This window comes from Balaenoptera acutorostrata, unplaced genomic scaffold, assembly GCF_949987535.1.
Source record: "Balaenoptera acutorostrata unplaced genomic scaffold, mBalAcu1.1 scaffold_987, whole genome shotgun sequence".
NCBI classification, from domain to species: domain Eukaryota; kingdom Metazoa; phylum Chordata; class Mammalia; order Artiodactyla; family Balaenopteridae; genus Balaenoptera; species Balaenoptera acutorostrata.
Window position 1 is genome coordinate 16,177 of NW_026646650.1, and position 17,639 is coordinate 33,815.

Genomic DNA, 17,639 nt, shown 5'->3' on the forward strand with positions numbered 1-17,639 from the left:
TCCCCGCCTCTGCAGGAGGCCTTCCAACAGTAGCAGGTAGGTCTGGTTCAGTCTCCCCCAGGGTCACTGCTCCTTCCCCTGTGTCCTGATGCGCACACTATTTTGTGTGCTCCCTCCAAGAGTGGGGTCTCTGTTTTCCCCAGTCCTGTTGAAGTCCTGCAATCAATTCCCACTAGGCTTCAAAGTCTGATTCTCTATGAATTCCTCCTCCCGTTGCCAGACCCCCCAGGTTGGGAAGCCTGACGTGGGGCTCAGAACCTTCACTCCTGTGGGTGGACTTCTGTGGTATAAGTGTTCTCCAGTCTGTGAGTCACCCACCCACCAATTATGGGATTTGATTTTACTCTGATTGCGCCCCTCCTACCATCTCATTGTGGCTTCTCCTTTGTCTTTGGATGTGGGGTATCTTTTTTGGTGAGTTCCAGTGTCTTCCTGTCGATGATTGTACAGCAGCTAGTTGTGATTCTGTTGTTCTCGCAAGAGGGAGTGAGAGCACGGCCTTCTACTCCGCCATCTTGGTTCCTCTTCCTCCTTCTTGCAGCCCCAGGCATATCTTGGCTTATGGCCTGAATTAATTTTTTTTTTTAAATTTTATTTATTTATTTATTTATTTTTGGCTGTGTTGGGTCTCCGTTTCTGTGCGAGGGCTTTCTCTAGTTTCGGCGAGCGGGGGCCACTCTTCATCATGGTGCGTGGGCCTCTCACTGTCGTGGCCTCTCTTGTTGCAGAGCACGGGCTCCAGACGCACAGGCTCAGTAGTTGTGGCTCACGGGTTTAGTTGCTCCACGGCATGTGGGATCCTCCCAGACCAGGGCTCGAACCCGTGTCCCCTGCATTGGCAGGCAGACTCTCAACCACTGCACCACCAGGGAAGCCCCTGAATTCATTTTTAAGTTTTTTGGATGGAGACTTTAGGGTTCTCTATATAGAGCATCATATCATCTGCAAATAGTGTCAGTTTACCTCTTCCCTTCCAATTTGGATAGATTTTACATCTTTTTCTTGTCTAATTGCTGTGGCTAGGACTTCCAATACTATGTTAAATAGAAACAGTGAGAGTAGACCTCCTTATTCCTGAATTTAATAGGAAGGCTTTCAGCTTTTCACTGTTGAGTAGTTGAGTGTTATGTTGGCTGTGGGTTTGTTATAATGGCCTTTATTATGTTGAGATATGTTCCCTCTACACCCACTTTGATGAGAGTTTTTACCATTAATGGATGTTGAATTTTGTCAAATGCTTTTCTGCATCTATTGAGATGATCATGTGGGTTTTGTCTTTCTTTTTCTTGATGTGGTGTATCACACTGATTGATTTGCATTTGTTGAACCATCCTTGTGACCCTGGAATAAATCCAACTTAATCATGGTGTGTAATCCTTTTTACATATTGTTGGATTCTGTTTGCTAATATTTTGTTGAGAATTTTTGCATCTATATTTATCAGAGATATTGCCTTTAATTTGTGTGTGTGTGTGTAATGTCTTTTTCTGGTTTTAGTATCTGGGTAATGTTGGCTTTGTAGAATGAATTTGGGAGTGTTCTCTCCTCTCCAATGTTTTGGAATAGTTTGAGAAAGATAGGTATAAGTTCTGATTTATATGTTAAGAATTCCCCAGTAAACTGTCTTACCAATTCATTTCAATATTTAGTGATCAGTCTGTTCAAATTGTTTTTTCTTGACTCAGTTTTGCAGGCTGTATGTTTCTAGAAATTTGTCCATATCTTCTAGGTTGTCCAATTTGTTGGCATATAATTGTTCATAGTATTCTCTCCTTTTTTTTTTTTTTTTTTTTGGTATCACTGTGATATTGGTTGCTGTTTATCATCTTTCATTTCTTATTTTCATTTGGATCCTCTGTTTTTTTGATGAGCTTGGCTAAAGATTTGTCAATTTTGTTTATCTTTTTAGAAAACCAGCTCTTGGTTTCACCTTTTCTATTTTCTTTTTGATCTCTATTTTATTTATTTCCTCTCTGATATTTATTATTTCCTTCCTTCTGCTGACCTTAGCCTTTGTTCTTTTTCTGATACTTTAGGTGGTAGTTTAGGTTGTTTATTTAAGATTTTTATTGTTTTCTTCAGGAAGACCTGTATTGCCATGAACTTCTCTCTCAGAATTGCTGTGCTGCATCCCATAGATTTTGTAATGTTCTGTTTTCAATATCATTTGTCTCAAGGTATTTTCTGATTTCTTCTTTGATTTCATCATTAACCCATTGGTATTTTAGTAGCATGTTGTTTAGTCTTTACATTTTTGGTCTTTTCCTATTTTTCTTTCTGTAGTTGATCTTTAGTTTCATATTGCTGTAGTCAGAAAAGATGCTTGCTGTAATTTTTATCCTCTATTTTTATTGAAGTATAGTTGATGTAAAATGTGTTAATTTTAGGTGTACAGCAGAATGTTTCATATATATATATAAATTCAGATTCTTTTCCATCATAGGTTATTATAATGATATTGAATATAGTTCCCTGTGCTATACAGTACATCCTTGTTGTTTATCTATTTTATATATAGCAGTGTGTATGTTAATACAAAACTACTAATTTATTCCACCCTACCCCCTTCCCCTTTAGTAACCATAAGATTGTTTTCTATATCTGTGAGTCTGTTTCTATGTTGTAAATAAGTTCATTTGTATCATTTTTTAGATTCTACAAATAAGTGATATCATATGATATGTGTCTTTGTCTGACTTACTTCACTTAGTATGATAATATCTAGTTCCATCCATGTTGTTGAAAATGACATTATTTCATTCTTTTTTATGGCTGAGTAACATTTCATTGTGTGTGTGTGTGTGTGTGTGTGTGTGTATATGTATGTATATATACCACATCTTCTTTATCCATTCATCTGTCGAAGGACACTTAGGTTGCTTCAATATTTCTCCTCTTAAATTTGTTAAGGCTTGTTTTGTGACCTAGTATGTGGTCTATCCTGGAGAATATTTTGTGAACACTTGAAAAGAATGTGTATTCTTCTCTTTTTGAATGTATTGTCCTGTATGTATCAATTAAGTCCATTTCATCTGTTATGTCTTTAAGACCTGTGTTGCCTTATTGCTTTTCTGTCTGGATGATCTGTCCATTGATGTCAGTGGGGTGTTAAAGTCCCCTACTATTATTGTGTTATAGCAAATTTCTCTTTTTTTTTTTTTGTCTCTTAGTACTTGTTTTATTTATTTAGGTGCTCCTGTATTGGGTGTGTATATGTTAACTAGTGTTATACCCACTTCTTGTATTGATCCCTTTATCATTATGTAATACCCTTCTTTGTTTTTCATTATAGCCTTTGTTTTAAAGTCTATTGTTTATTATAGACTGATATAAGTATTGTTACTTCTGCTTTCTTGATATTTCTTTTCATTCCATTTTCATGAAAGATCTTTTTTCAACCCCTCACTTTCAGATTGTGTGTGGCTTTTGCCTTGATGTCTTTTGTGTCTTGTAAGCAGCATGTTGCAGGTTCTTGGCTTTTTTTTTATCCAATCAGCCATTCTATAGTTTGATTGGAGCATTTAGTCCATTGACATTTAAAGTAATTATTGATAGGTATGTATTTATTGTCATTTTATTCTTTGTTTTCCATTTGTTCTTGTAGTTTTTTTTTTAATTCATTTCTTCTTCTTTTTGTTTCTCCTGTTATGGTTTGATTATTTTCTTTTGTAGTATGTTTAAGTTCCTTCCTTTTAGGTTTTTGTGAATTTATTGTATGTTTTTGATTTATGATTACCATGGGGTTATGTATGTTTTCCCATAACTATATCTACTTGTTTTAAACTGATAATCATTTAAACACATTCTAAGAGATCGACAATTTTTTACTCCCTTCTGACCCATTTTGTGGTTTTGATGGTCTAGCTTATATCTTCATGTTTATCCTTTACTGTTTATTTTAGTTATAGTCACTTTTACAATTCTTTTGTTGTTGTTATTGTTGTTTTTAACCTGTGTACTGGCTTGTTTAAGTGATCTTCAATCTTTACTATAAATTTATTTGTCATTATTACTGGGATTTTCCCTTTCCTATAGTTTCCTGCCTCTTTTCCATTTAGAGAAAACCCTTTAATATTTCTTTTAGGATAGGTTCAGTATTGCTTAATTCTTTCAGTTTTTGCTTGTCTGAGAAATTCTTTATCTCTCCTTCTATTCTAAATGATAATCTTTCTGGGTAGCGTATCCTAGGTTGCAGGTTTTTCCCTTTCAGCACTTTAAATATATCACATCACTCCCTTCTGGCCTGCGAAGTTTCTGCAGAGAAATCAGTTGATAGACTTATGGGGGTTCTCTTTTAAATGACTCTGTCTTTCTCTTGCTGCCTTTAGAATTCTCTATCTTTAACTTTTGTCATTTTAATTATGCTATCTCTTGGTGTGGGTCTGTTTGGGTTCATCTTGTTTGGAACCCTCTATCCTTCCTGTACATGGATATGTTTCCTTCTTTGGGTGGGGAAATTTTCAGCAATAATTTCTTCAAATACATCTTTGATCCCCTTCCCCCTCTCTTCTCCATCTGAAACCCCTATTATGTGTAAGTTGGCACATTTTATATCATCCCATATATCTCATATGTTGCTTTCATGTTTTTTCATTTTTCTGTCTGCCGTTCTGACTGGGATATTTCTGTTATTCTATTTATCTTCCAGATCACTTATTCATTTTTCTGTGTCATTCAGTTGGCTATTCATTGCTCTACATTGTTTTTTATCTCAGAAATTGAATTATCTATTTTTTTTTTTTACTGGGTCATCTTTATGGTTTCTAGTTCCTTGTTACAGTGCTCTGCATTTATATCAATAACCTTTCTTAATTCAGTTAGAATTTTTATTACCTCCTTTTTGAACTTGATGTCTGGTAGACTGATAAGCTCTGTTTAATTATTTAGTCTTCCGGGGTTTTTTGTTATTTGTTTGTTTGTTGCAAAGCATTGTATTACCAGAGCTCTGGTAGCTTGTATACAGCAGGTATTCAATACTTTCATACCAGGCACAGCCTTGTATCCCACAAATTTATCTTACAGATATTCTCAAAGGAGTAGATGGAGAGGTGCATAAAGTTTGTGAGCTTGGTGGTGAGACAGTGGCTGAACAGCCAGAGAGATGAAAGAGTGTAGGGCTGGTTAAGTGGGGAAGCAAGAAGAGAGTAATGAAAATGTTCATTTAATGAGTTTCCCCTCCACGCCCCCAACATCCTATCCCCTCCCAAACAAGTCGTTCAACAGTAATCATGCGCTCATTTCTTTGGGAATAAGGTAAACCTCAGATTACAGAACCAAGGCAAATAATTTTGCAGAATTAGAATGTGTTCATGAAACAAGTCACAATTCAACTGGATTAGACTTCAACATGGAGATGACTGTGTTCCTCCAAATAACCTTCAACTTAGGAAGCTTACACTCCTCCAGTATGTGGAAGGACAATAAATACACTTCCTCCTGCTCTCAGTCCCTGAGGGAAAAGTCTTCTCTCTTGATGGACCAACACTATTTCTTTTTCGCTGTTCTTTTCCTTTCTCCTTTCCTTGGTTTCCGCTTTCCACAAATCTTCTTCAGATGCAGCTGCTCATCCTTAAAGTCCTGATGCTCGTCTCTGTAGAGGCCAAGAAAATATAGTGCTCCCATGAGTGCAAAGTAAATGTTGTGATTTAGATACCAGTCAAGTCTCCTTCCTATTGGCCAAAGGCTGCTCACTAAACAGCTTCACCACTTTCATGGATTTGGAATCAGTAGGTCTGGCAACTTCACCAAACAACTGGGCACTCAGATGACTCATGTGAAAGGTGTATTCTGAAACTGAAGACATTTCTTGATCAGCAAGGAGAAAGAGTCCCTAGTCATGACCTTCCTCTCCTTCACACCCCTTCTTTCAGGGGTTTTCTCTTGCTCTTTTAATTGGGAATAGTTCCTCTGCCTTTTATTTTACTTAACTTTCTCTGTCTTTATGCATTTAGGAGAAATAGTTATCTATTGTGTTCTTGAAGGGGTATTTTTATGTGGGAGCATCCCTATGTAGACTGTGTGTATCCAGTGTCTTTGGTGCAAGGGCTGTTTTTGATGTGGATCCCAACCTTGTCTTTCTTCAGGGTGCACTGGTCACTTTCAATTTGATAGGGGGTGTAGTTAGTATTGGAGGATCTAAAGTATTCACAGGGTGTCAGGTGGGACTTCCTCTCTGCTCTGTGACGGTCACTGCTCTGTCACTGCTCCCCAGTTGCCTGAGCAGAAGCCCTGAGGATTGGGATTGAACAAGCTCTGTTCCCTTTGAGTGCATATTTTGCCTCAAAGAAGGGGAGTGCTGAAGTGAGATTCGTGCACTCAGAGCCCTGATTTGCTACATGTATAGGTGTCCATGGCTCAGCTCAGATGCAGCCCAAGGTTGGGTCTCTTCTCCTGTATGGTCACCCCAGATCTAGTGCAAGTTTGTGGTGTGAAATGGGCAGGGCAGGATCATACATTAGGCTGGGGCTGGGGGTCAGTGTGTTGTGGCTGCAGGAATTGAGGCGGCTGTGTTGCTGTCAGACATCAGTGCCAATCACGTTGGCACTGATTGAGCTACCACCAAAGTTTGCTGCCAGTGCCCTGCCTGGATCATACCCCAGAGTCCCCCAAGCCTCCTCTGAATCCCTAGATTGAGTCTTCTCCCAAAAAGCTGTCTGTACAAGTTCCAGTGCCAAGCTGCGGCATGGAGTATGCGGGGCCAGAGCATTTGCTCACCTGGGAGTGGGACTGTGGCTGCTGACATGGTGGTTCCCAAGGTGCTGCTTGAGTAAGCACCAACAATGGTTGTCATCATCCCACACCCTGGGCCATCCCTGTATCCCTAGATTGAGTCTTTTCCCAGGGCCTGTCTGCTCCAGATCCAGTGCCAAGCTGTGGCGTGGAGTGGGTTTGGCCAGAGCATTCACTCAGTTGGGAACCAGGGGACCTTGGTGTGCTGGTCACAGTGGTTCCTGTGGTGCTGTTTGGGTAAGCGCTGACAATGGTCACAGCTGCTCCACCTGGACCACACCTCAGGCCCCTGGGCTATCTCTGCATAGCCAGACCAAGTCTTTTCCCAGTGGCCTAGATCCCACACCCCACTCAGATTGGGGAACACCTTTAGGTGGCAGCCAGCTGCCAGTACAGAGCTCTTTTTGCCCTGTTTGTTGACAAGCTGCACACTGTTCGTGTGCAACCGTACACTGTTCGTGAGTGGAGTCTAGGCTTTTCCAGTCCCATCTGTCTCAGTGTTTCTCCCAGCAGCCAGGGGAGCTTGTATCCTCTGTGTAGAACCTTAGGACTGGGACGCCCAGTCTGTGGCTCGACCCACTCACTCCCCCAGGGTGAGGGTCTGCCTGAGTGGACCTTCTTTTCCTTACAGATCCTTCTCAGGGTGCAAGTCCCAACACTTTGCCTTTTTTCCATCCTACCCAGTTACATGGAAAACTTTTTTGCAGCTTTTGTTGTATAGGAGTTCTTTGCCAGTTTTCCAGTTAGTTTTCTGTGAGAATTATTCCATATGTAGATGTAGTTTTGTATGTGGGTGTAGGGGGAGGTGAGCTCCATGTCTTCCTACTCCACCATATTGATCCAGCCTTCTCTCAGACTTTTTTTTAATTTATTTATTTTTGGCCGTGTTGGGTCTTCGTTTCTGTGCGAGGGCTTTCTCTAGTTGTGGCGAGCGGGGGCCACTCTTCATCGCGGTGCGAGGGCCTCTCACTATCGCGGCCTCTCTTGTTGCGGAGCACAGGCTCCAGACGCGCAGGCTCAGTAGTTGTGGCTCATGGTCCTAGTTGCTCCGCGGCATGTGGGATCTTCCCAGACCAGGGCTCGAACCCGTGTCCCCTGCATTGGCAGGAGGATTCTCAACCACTGCGCCACCAGGGAAGCCCCCAGACTTTTGAACATAGATTGCAGAATCAAAATTCACTTCCACCCTGTACTGGGTAATGTTGGGCAAATCACTTAAGTTCTCTGTGATGTAGTTACACCATGAGTCATATGAAGATAGTAAAATTACTTTCCTTATAGGTTTATTTTTAAAATAATGTGAATTAATATTAAAAATGCTTAGAACAGTGGCTCACATATAGCAAGAGCTATATAAATGTTTGCTATTTTAAAATACAATTACATAGCAAGAATAAATTCCAATAAGGTATGCTTTATACAGTATAAAAAGACAGAATTGTGTTTGAGTTCTCATAGACTCAAAAGAGAGAGGCAGGAGATGATTTTGTGTGTGTGTGTGTGTGCGCGTGTGCTCGTGCATGTGCATGCGTGTATGTGTATGTTTGTCTATTTTGGCTCCTTCTTTAATATAGCAACTCTAGTTCACACTCCATTTCGCTAAATGAAAGATGTTTACACTTCCTTTAAGGCTGTTGCTCTTGCAGTCCCTCTGGCAGCAGATATAAGAGAATAACATCCTGCTTTGTGTGGCCAAAGATACCTCGGCTGCAAAAATGTTGTGCTGAATGCGTTTGAGGAAATAAAGGATGGGCTGCTCTCACAAAGACTGTATCATGTTTGAAAGAAGTTTAGTCTTTACCTTTCAATTTTCCATGCAGTTAGCTAGTATCCTGAAACATTCCTCAACTCCCAGAACGCAGTCAGCAGCTTCAGGAACTGGCAACATTTATAAGCTCCAAGTAAGTGGTTTCATTCTGTTGATCCCCAGTTCCAAAGGATACATGCGGGTTTTGGTCACAACTGGAAACATCTGAATTTATATTTTAAATGGAAACCTCATTTGCCATTTTAATGTGTATGAAGATTGTAACAATTTTATGGAAGGGATATCTAAGAGAGTTTTATAAAAGTTAAAGAATCAATAGGTGATTTATTCCAACATTTTCCCCATTCCTCAATGATTTAGCATAAAGGACAGTAAAACTTCTAGTATTTTCATTAGGGTTATAAAAGTAGAACCTCTTCCTGGTCCTGGTCCCAATTCTTTTCAAAATGTTTGGGAAAGAGAGAAGGGAAAAGGACAGTTAGTTCTCTATAAATTAGTTCTTTTTACAATAATTATGTATTAAAACCATCCCCAAACTCGGTGACTTATTTCTGTCATAGTCTGCAGATCTCTAAAGTTGGGCTCATCTTGGCTAGGATAAGTTGGACTTGGCTCCAATATGTAGGTTGGGTTCAGATCTACTTCACATATCTCTTGTCTTCTTTGGACTGGCAGTAATACATATTTAAGGCATTTCCCTTCATACTGAAATATAGGAGTGTGAGAACACAAGCCCGACAGTATAAGCATATTTCAAGGGTCACACCATACTGTTCTCTAATATTCAATTTAAGTCAAGGAGTGGGAAAGTACATTCTGCCCACCATAGAATTAAGTTGGGGATGGGTATAAGAGAGGAGTGAATATTTGTTGAAAAATAATTTTGCACAGCTACACGAACAAATCTGGATAACCAACTCAGTTTTCAGAATAAGAAGTACCAGGATGATTGTTTCCAGGGCTTGATATTGGTTCAACTTGTCTTTAAGAAGTATAGACAGGGGACTTCCCTGGTGGTCCAGTGGTTAAGACTCTGTGCTTCCACGGGATGGGACATGGGTTCGATTCCTGCTCAGGGAACTAAGATCCCACATGCTGCAGGGCATGGCAAAACAAAACAAAAAAAATAAAGAAGAAAAAGGAAGTACAGACACATGTACTTTGGGTCCTTTTGTGAGTTCAGATGGAAAATTAAAATATACTCTCTTCTCAAGGCCCTTGGCCCACACACCCCTTGCATCACTATAAACACTTGGTGCCAGAAAATCATCCTTGATTCATGCCTTGGGCCATAAAAACTTAAAACGGCTTCTACTCTTCTCTAAAAACGTATTCTTCAATCTTCTGGCTTCTTCCTACCACGAAACCATAATCCATAATTATCAGAAATCTCTAAATTGCCAATCCAAATAGTTTTACTTTAAGTCTTCTGAACTCAAGAAAGTTTAATGAGTTATTACTTTATGAACCATAAACTGTAATAGATGGTGGAGATGCAAGACTGAACCACACTGTTGTTATGATCTCTGCTCTCATGGAAAGTAAATATAGTTGGGAATACAGACAGATAGGCTATTGTATATTACCATATGAAAACTTCTGTGATAACAGATGAGCAGAGCAGGCAAGGTAATGGAAGAGAGGTATCAGTAGAAGAAAATTGGGGCTCTGGATTTAGGAAGTGATATCTAAATTGATACCTAAAAGATGGGCGTGATAAAAGGATGGGATGTGTATATGTGAGTGGGTTAGGGTTCTCTAGGCCAAAGAACCCCAAATGTATTGAAGTCAATAAATGTTAAATGTTTGAAAAAAATAAAAAATATAGAATTCATTGGTTCAACTAATTCATCCTTTAACAAATATTTACTGGGTTCCTGGAATGTTCTAGACACAGTTCTAAGTGCTGGGACTCAAGCAGACAAAACATAAAACAACAAAAAAATATTGAGTGTGTGAGATAGTAACAACTCTTCTGGAGAAAATTCAAACAAGAAGGGTAATATAAGTTGTCAGAGTGAAAGTCAGATTCCATTTTAAATAAGTAGGTCAAGGAAAAGCCTCATTAAGAGATCGACTAAAGAGATGAGAGAGCAGGCATACAAAGAATTAGGTGCAGAGCACTCCACGCACAGAAAAGAGCAAGTAAAAGGCTTGCAGTGAAGTAGTCGTTGGTGCATTCCAGGAACAGCTAGGAGGCCTGTGTGATTGAGTAAAGTAAGGAGCAAAAGAGTGATGCAATTTGACCTGTTTTAATAGGTTCATTCTGACAGCTTGGTGAAAAATAGGATGTAGAAAATGTGTAAGTTAGATAGTATAAATGATGTAACAAACCCCCAAATCTCAGGGGCTTAATAAAATATGTATTTATCATTCATAACAAACCCAATGTGGATGTTTCTGGATGGGCAGGTTTCTTGATCACTCTCTTCCAATTAGTGACACAGGGGTCCATATTCTTTCCATCTTGCAATGGAAGGGTCTTCTGCAAAAAGACTCCACGGTTTCTGGAGAAGAGGAAGAGAGCATAAGAAATGAGTACTGCATAATTAATAACAACCTTGCCTTCCATGGGCTAGAATTATCCACATGGCTCCACCTATTGCTAGGAGTCTGGGAAATTTAGTTCTTGGTTGGGCATTCACCTTCAAGTAAAACATACACATAAACCTAGCCATTTCTACCATATGAAATGAGAACAAAGGAAGGAAAATCAGTTTGGAGGCTATTGCAATAATGTGTGAGAACAGATAGGAATTAGACTAGAAGCCTAACAATGGAAGTGGTTGTAATCTGGATATATTTTGAATATAGCACTAATAGGATATGCTTACTGATTTGATGTGGAGTGAAAAGAAAAGGGGAGAAATCAAGATTGACTTTAAGATATTTGGCCTAGGCAATAGGAAGAACTAAATGTCCATAATAGAGATGATGAAAAGTGTAGACGTTTTCTGGGAGACGATGAAGAATTGTATTTGGATTTGTTAAATTTGACTTGCCTACTAGATATTTAAGGACAGGTATTACCTACTAGATATTTAAGGACAGGTAAGTACTATGCAGTTGGATTTATTAGTATGCAATACATGGGACAAGTCTTGGGTGGACATAAACATTGGTGATATATAGCCTATTCATAATATTGGAAGCCGTAAGTCTTGAGAAAGCTTAGATGAAAACAGAGAGGTTCAAAAAGAAGTCTTGAAGAAGATGAAAAATCTGCACAGTAAACAGAAGAAAAGCAACTATTAAGGTAGGAGAAAAACTAGTAGATGTGACACTCTGCAAGTCAAATGAAGAAAGTGTTTCAAGGAAAATATCATGACCCATAATGTCTATTGCCAATGATAGGTTCAATAAAATGAGATCTAAAAATTAGCTGTCAGATTTGGGTCTGAAGGTCATTGATTTCCAGTTCTGGTAGAAAGGTGGGTGTAAAAGCCTGATTGGAGTGGGTTCAAAGAAAAAGAGAAACATTGGAGGCAGTGAATATAGACACCTTTTTAGTGAGTTTTGCTGTAAAGGAAAATAGAGAAAGGGACTAGTAGTAATAGGGCAAAATAAAAAGCAGCATTCACTTGTTTCTAGATAAAATGTGGGGCAATTAAGTGCATGTTTGTATGTTATCAGAAATGATCCAGAATGCCGAGGGGAAGTTCATGATTAAAAAGAGGAGAGAACTGGTGGTGTGAGATCCTTCATTATACAAGAAGGTATGAGATCTAATGCCTAAGTAAAGGGTCTGGCCTTAGCCAAGAGCATAGAAAGACGAGGAAAGATTGGGTGAATAAATATGGCAGTCGGAGTCCCAGGAAGTCTTTTCCAATTGCTTCAGTTCTTGCACTAAAATAGGAAGCAAGGTTGTTATCTAGGTGAGTGATGATGGGGGATGAGTTGCTGAAAATTGAGCAAAAAGAGAAGGTCATAAATAGTCATTTATGAATGTGAGAGAATGAAAGCACTAGAGGAAAGTAGTGTGATTGCCTGACAACATTAAGGGCCCACTTGAGTTTAAATTAATTAAGATTGAGGCTTTGCCAATTAAGTGCCAGGAGGAGAGAAGAGGGCAAGAGAAATGAGGGTATATGTAAGGAAATGATAATGGGCCATGGAATTAAGCCGGATATGATAATAAGTAAGGATTTAGGGGAGTGAGGAAAAATGAAAGCATGGTGGGATGTTTGAATGTGTCGAAGAAGTTGGAGTTGAGAAACTAGCTGTAAGTCTATGCCATGGTGCTGCAAGAGTGAGAGATTCTGAACTGATATTATGGAAAGAGTTGAATTATTGGTAACAGCAAGGTCTAACATACGACGTTAGGAGTGGATGACTGAAAAAAGGCAGAGGCCAAAATCATTGGAAGGGAGCTCAAGAAATGGAGAGGCTAGGGTATCAGTAGGATCATCTATGACTGTGGATATTGGAATCCTCAGAAATTACATCAAGAGTGTTATTGAAAAAAATGACAAGCTTACAAATTAAACTTTTAAGCAAGGAGGGAGAGGGACCCATGTCATCTGTTAAAAAAAAAACCCAAAAAACAAAAAAACCTGTAACATGGAGGGGTACTGGGTGAGATAGTCAGATGATCTGAGTCTCAAAGCTGGGTGTTTTCTGGAAGAAAGGAGAACCTACCACATTCTAGAAGGGAGCTGACTCAATTCTCAATTGTTTAAGGAAGCAACTGAAATCTTGTCTTCCTGATGAATCCAGGAGCCACAGAGCCTGTTAGTTTCTTACCTGTAATTTTCAATATTTTCAGTTTAGAATGTTGTTATATATGCCTATATCAATATATTGTATCACATGAGCATAATAAATACCACACCACGATTGAGAGAGTCACCATCCTGAGTTCAAAGTCCAGTTCTATTAGTGACCAACAATTTACTTCACTTCTCATGTCTCAGCCCCCTTTCAAGTAAAAGTGAAGTAATAATAGTACAAAGCTCAGGGGTTGTTATGAGGACTCAGTGAATTATGTAAAGCCAATGAAGCAAATGCTAAGTTAACTTACACAATATTGAGTTCTCAGACAATTTAATAGTTTAACATACATTGTGAATTTTTAAGAGGGAGCTGTATTATCTGAAAAAGAAGAGATTTGAATCCACCCAGATACACATTTGAATTCTACCTCAGCTTCTTACCAGTTATGCCATATTAGGCAAGTTATTTAATCTTTTAAAAATAGATGCATATATAATATCTATTTTACAGAGTTGATGAGAGTGAGATGGCTTAGAACACAGAAGCTAATTCTTATTTCATGTATGAACTGGATTAGTAAGTTTGTCACTTGATATGTATTATAACATGTAAAGCATATGTTTTAATTATTAGATACAATAATATAATTAATAATCTAGCAGGTTACACAGAACCTTCAGTGGGGGCATATATAAGCAATGGTGGAGTGTAAAAATAGTGATTAAACATTATTGATTTGACTATTATCACAGAAGCATTTCTGGCTAAAATTATTTTTGTCTAAATTATAGATAAGCTATCTATAAGTCATATCATTTCCTACCTGGGGTCCTACTTCACTGAAAAGAAAAAAAAGTTTATCTATTGTGGAACTCCATCTTCCTTTTTGTACTCCCTGTTCCATGTGCCTAAACAGTAAATAGCATAATTTAAAAAAATTATTTTAATGGATGTAAATTTATCCTTTATCCAGATTAAATCCTTGTTAACTCTGGGATGAACAACTGGTTTCTTTCTTCTGACAGGTAATCATGTCCTAAAAATATCCATCAGTCTACAGCCCCTCCTCCATCTCCTGTAACTGTCCCTTTGTTCTGAGCAGTGGTTCCATTATACACTGCTGGAGTATGTATGATACCAACACCTGGAAACACTTTCTTATTCAGGAGTCGAGTGTTTGTTAAGGCTTTGAAGGCTCAAGAGTTCAGTGGGTGTTTATGAGAAGATATCTGAAGGACACACCATTGGCCCCTAGTGCGCTAGAGCTGTTTAGATATTATACTCATTATTGGACTGAAACTTCACCAACTCTATACAGTTGAGGAAAACTGGGACTTCTCTGAGTTTTGTTCTGTGAAATAACAGGAATAATTGTTATGACAAAAACATAATGGCTAAAAAAATGACTGGAAGCTATTCTGAAGAAATAGTTTTCATCTCTCAATAAAATAATCCAGGAAGGATTAGAGGTGAATTCTTTAAGACCACAGATGTTCCTCACTCTTATTAGCACTTTGTAATTTAACTATCCTGCTTGGAACTACACAAAGATGATTTGCAGTATGGATAATGTATAACTTTAGTGTTCAGTAATCACATTATCAGACAATACATAATGTTATTTGTGTTTTACATTTAAAGTGGCATAGAAAGTACTGAGTAAAAGAATTCATCAGAAGTGTTGACAAGATTTTTAATTCCTTCTGTTTCCTTTGGTATTTTTCTTAAATAGGATATATAAGCAATGTAACCCATATGTAAAACACATCTCAGTTTATGTTTATTCTGCTTTTTTATTGCACATTTCAAAATTAATAATTCAATGTTCTAATATTAGCTGTCATCTTAGCTGTGATAAAATTAATAATTCATCAAAATGATATCAAACAAATGGTGCCTTTTTTGTTCTAGATGAGGAGTCCTTTCAGCTTTGAGAAACTACAACTGGTAAATTTATTTCTTTTATTTTAGGTCAAATAATATTTAAACATTTAAGCTATAATTTTAATGTTTTAATTTTAAATATATAAATCTGCATATATCACAAGTGATGCTGAAAAAACAACCTTTCTCTTGTTATAGTTGGTTGTTCCTGCCCTTGCTCATTTCTTGGCAGATAAGCATTCTTTAGAAAAAAGCACAATAAAAGTGTCATGTTTTGGAAAAGTTGAATATAAATGATTTCTTCTTGGGTTCTGGTCGATGTTGTGCTCTGCCTTTTACAGGCTAGAATTCACTGTAGTGAGTGATGGATACAATAGAGTTTGAAACTTTTTTTCTGAGATTATATATTTTCTGAGAAAAGGATTTTTTGTGAATCTATTTGAATGTATTTTAAGTTAAAATATTGTGATCTTAAAATATTTTCAGTTAAAAATGTGATTTTTAAAATACTTGCTTTCAAGATTCTTTATATTTTTCCTCATTTTTTTAAGGAGAGAAATGCTGTCTCTTTCTAATGTATAGTTATTGTTTTGGGGATCCTAGGATTGGGAGTGATAACACAGTTTATTAAAATCCCACCTGTTTCATTCCCACATTTTTGTGGGGGAAGGGAGAGTCAACAGGAGGCATTTGTGGTATAGAGCAAAAGATTACAGCCCAGAATTCACATAAGACCCTAGATAATTCCGATATAAGTGGTCCACTCAGGGTGATGATCTACCCCAACTGGACTAGATTACCCCAGCATTGTTCTTAATACTAGCAGTAAACATATTATTAAGAGCGCCCCCTTTAACTCTTGAAAGTGTTTGGGTTTGGGTGATAATATGGTCACCCTACCCATAGATCACACTTTGAGAAACACACAATCCTTGTCTCAGTAAAGCGTAGCTCCCAAGTTTCAAAGAAGCATTTCGATGTTGTAGATTAGAACTGGCTGTCAAGTTAACAATCACCTTCTATACCTTGAAATGGTTGTCTTCTTCCTGGTCCTCCCTCCCTACCTGCTGACACTTACCAGTGTCTTCTTTGCTATGTTCTTTTTAAAAATACATTTAAACCCCATTAGTTTATGTTTGGATTATTCAAATAAGCATGTACGTCAAAGACACTAGCATTCACACTAAAATATAGAGTTTTTCACTTAGCTGATTGATTTACTTTCAAGTACATAAACAAATTCTCATAGGTTTACAGGCTATGTGCAAAAGACCCTGATAAATCTGCTAATCAGAACAAAATAAGAGGACATATTAAAAACAGAGGAATTTACAGTCTTCTATCCTTTCCTCCTACTTTTGACAAATTAAGTAGGTGTCTTCACAGCAAAGAGAAGCAGTCCAAAAAGTTTTCCCTCCTCATTTGGTAGAACTTGTTTCATTATAATAACTCATTTATCACAATTTTCTATTTAAGGATTCTAATTCAACAACTATTGAGTCACCGATATATAGGATCTAACACAGCTCCTTCCATAGATGCCAAGAAAAGAAAATATAGTCCATTCTCTTGAGAAGAACATAATCTAGTATAGCAAGTGGACAAACATTTCTTTAAACTGTGATGTATGTTATATTGGAGTCATATGTAAAATGCCATGGGAACACAAAAGATGGTTAAACTCATTTGATTTTTACCTTAAGAAATGCAGCATCTTTTTTCATGGACATCTAGGTAATGGAACATTTTGCCAGGGAATCCATTAACAGCCAATTCTAGTTGAAGACAGTACTGATGTTTTACAAAAATGAAATTTTTCATTGAAGCTTGATTTGACCAACAACATTTGTTGAATAAGGACCGACTATGTGCAGACTATTTTCCTTGGCACTGAAGGTGAAATAATCATTATATAAGTCATACTCTTTGCCTTCCAAATGCTTAAAGAAATATGTGTAAAGAGAAGAGCTTAGTTATTAGGACACTAAGTTTGAGACAAAGACAAATTTCCCATTGGCTGGGAAAAAAACATGACAATCTGTAATAATGAAGGTCATATTCCAGCTTTGACTTTATAAGTAAGATTTTGGAGATTTGTCTGCAAGAATTTTTCTGTGATAACTTTCTAATCAAAATATTCATTTAATAAAATGTTCTGACAAAGATAATGAATGCCTCATTGATCTCTTCTCTGTTCTCTTGGGTTTTGTTTGTTCATTTTACACATATTGGAATATAGGTCTATGCCCTACTCAGTAATTCATTTTATTTAGGGCCCCAACAGTCTCCCCTGATGTGACCATACTTCATATCTCTGGGCCTTATGCACATATTTTTGTAATTTAACAATCCCTAATTAACTGCACATGCTTTCTAAATATTCTTCAATGTCTAGTATGCTCTGCCATTCCACATTTGATGAAGCAAGAACCTGCAGGGCAGAGATCATAGGTTTTGTGAATTCTTCATTTATATTTCCTTACCCATATGTGGCCTTCAGTAGATACTGGACCACCTTTTTATTATGTCAAACTGATTTGAGGGA

The 17,639-nt window shown here is 37.8% G+C and overlaps 1 pseudogene; it reads right to left on the reverse strand.

Annotated features, from left to right (window-relative positions):
- Window positions 1-5,322: 5,322 nt before the first annotated feature.
- On the reverse strand, window positions 5,323-5,803 carry LOC103002119 (28S ribosomal protein S33, mitochondrial-like; annotated as a pseudogene).
- Between the last annotated feature and the right edge of the window lie 11,836 nt (window positions 5,804-17,639).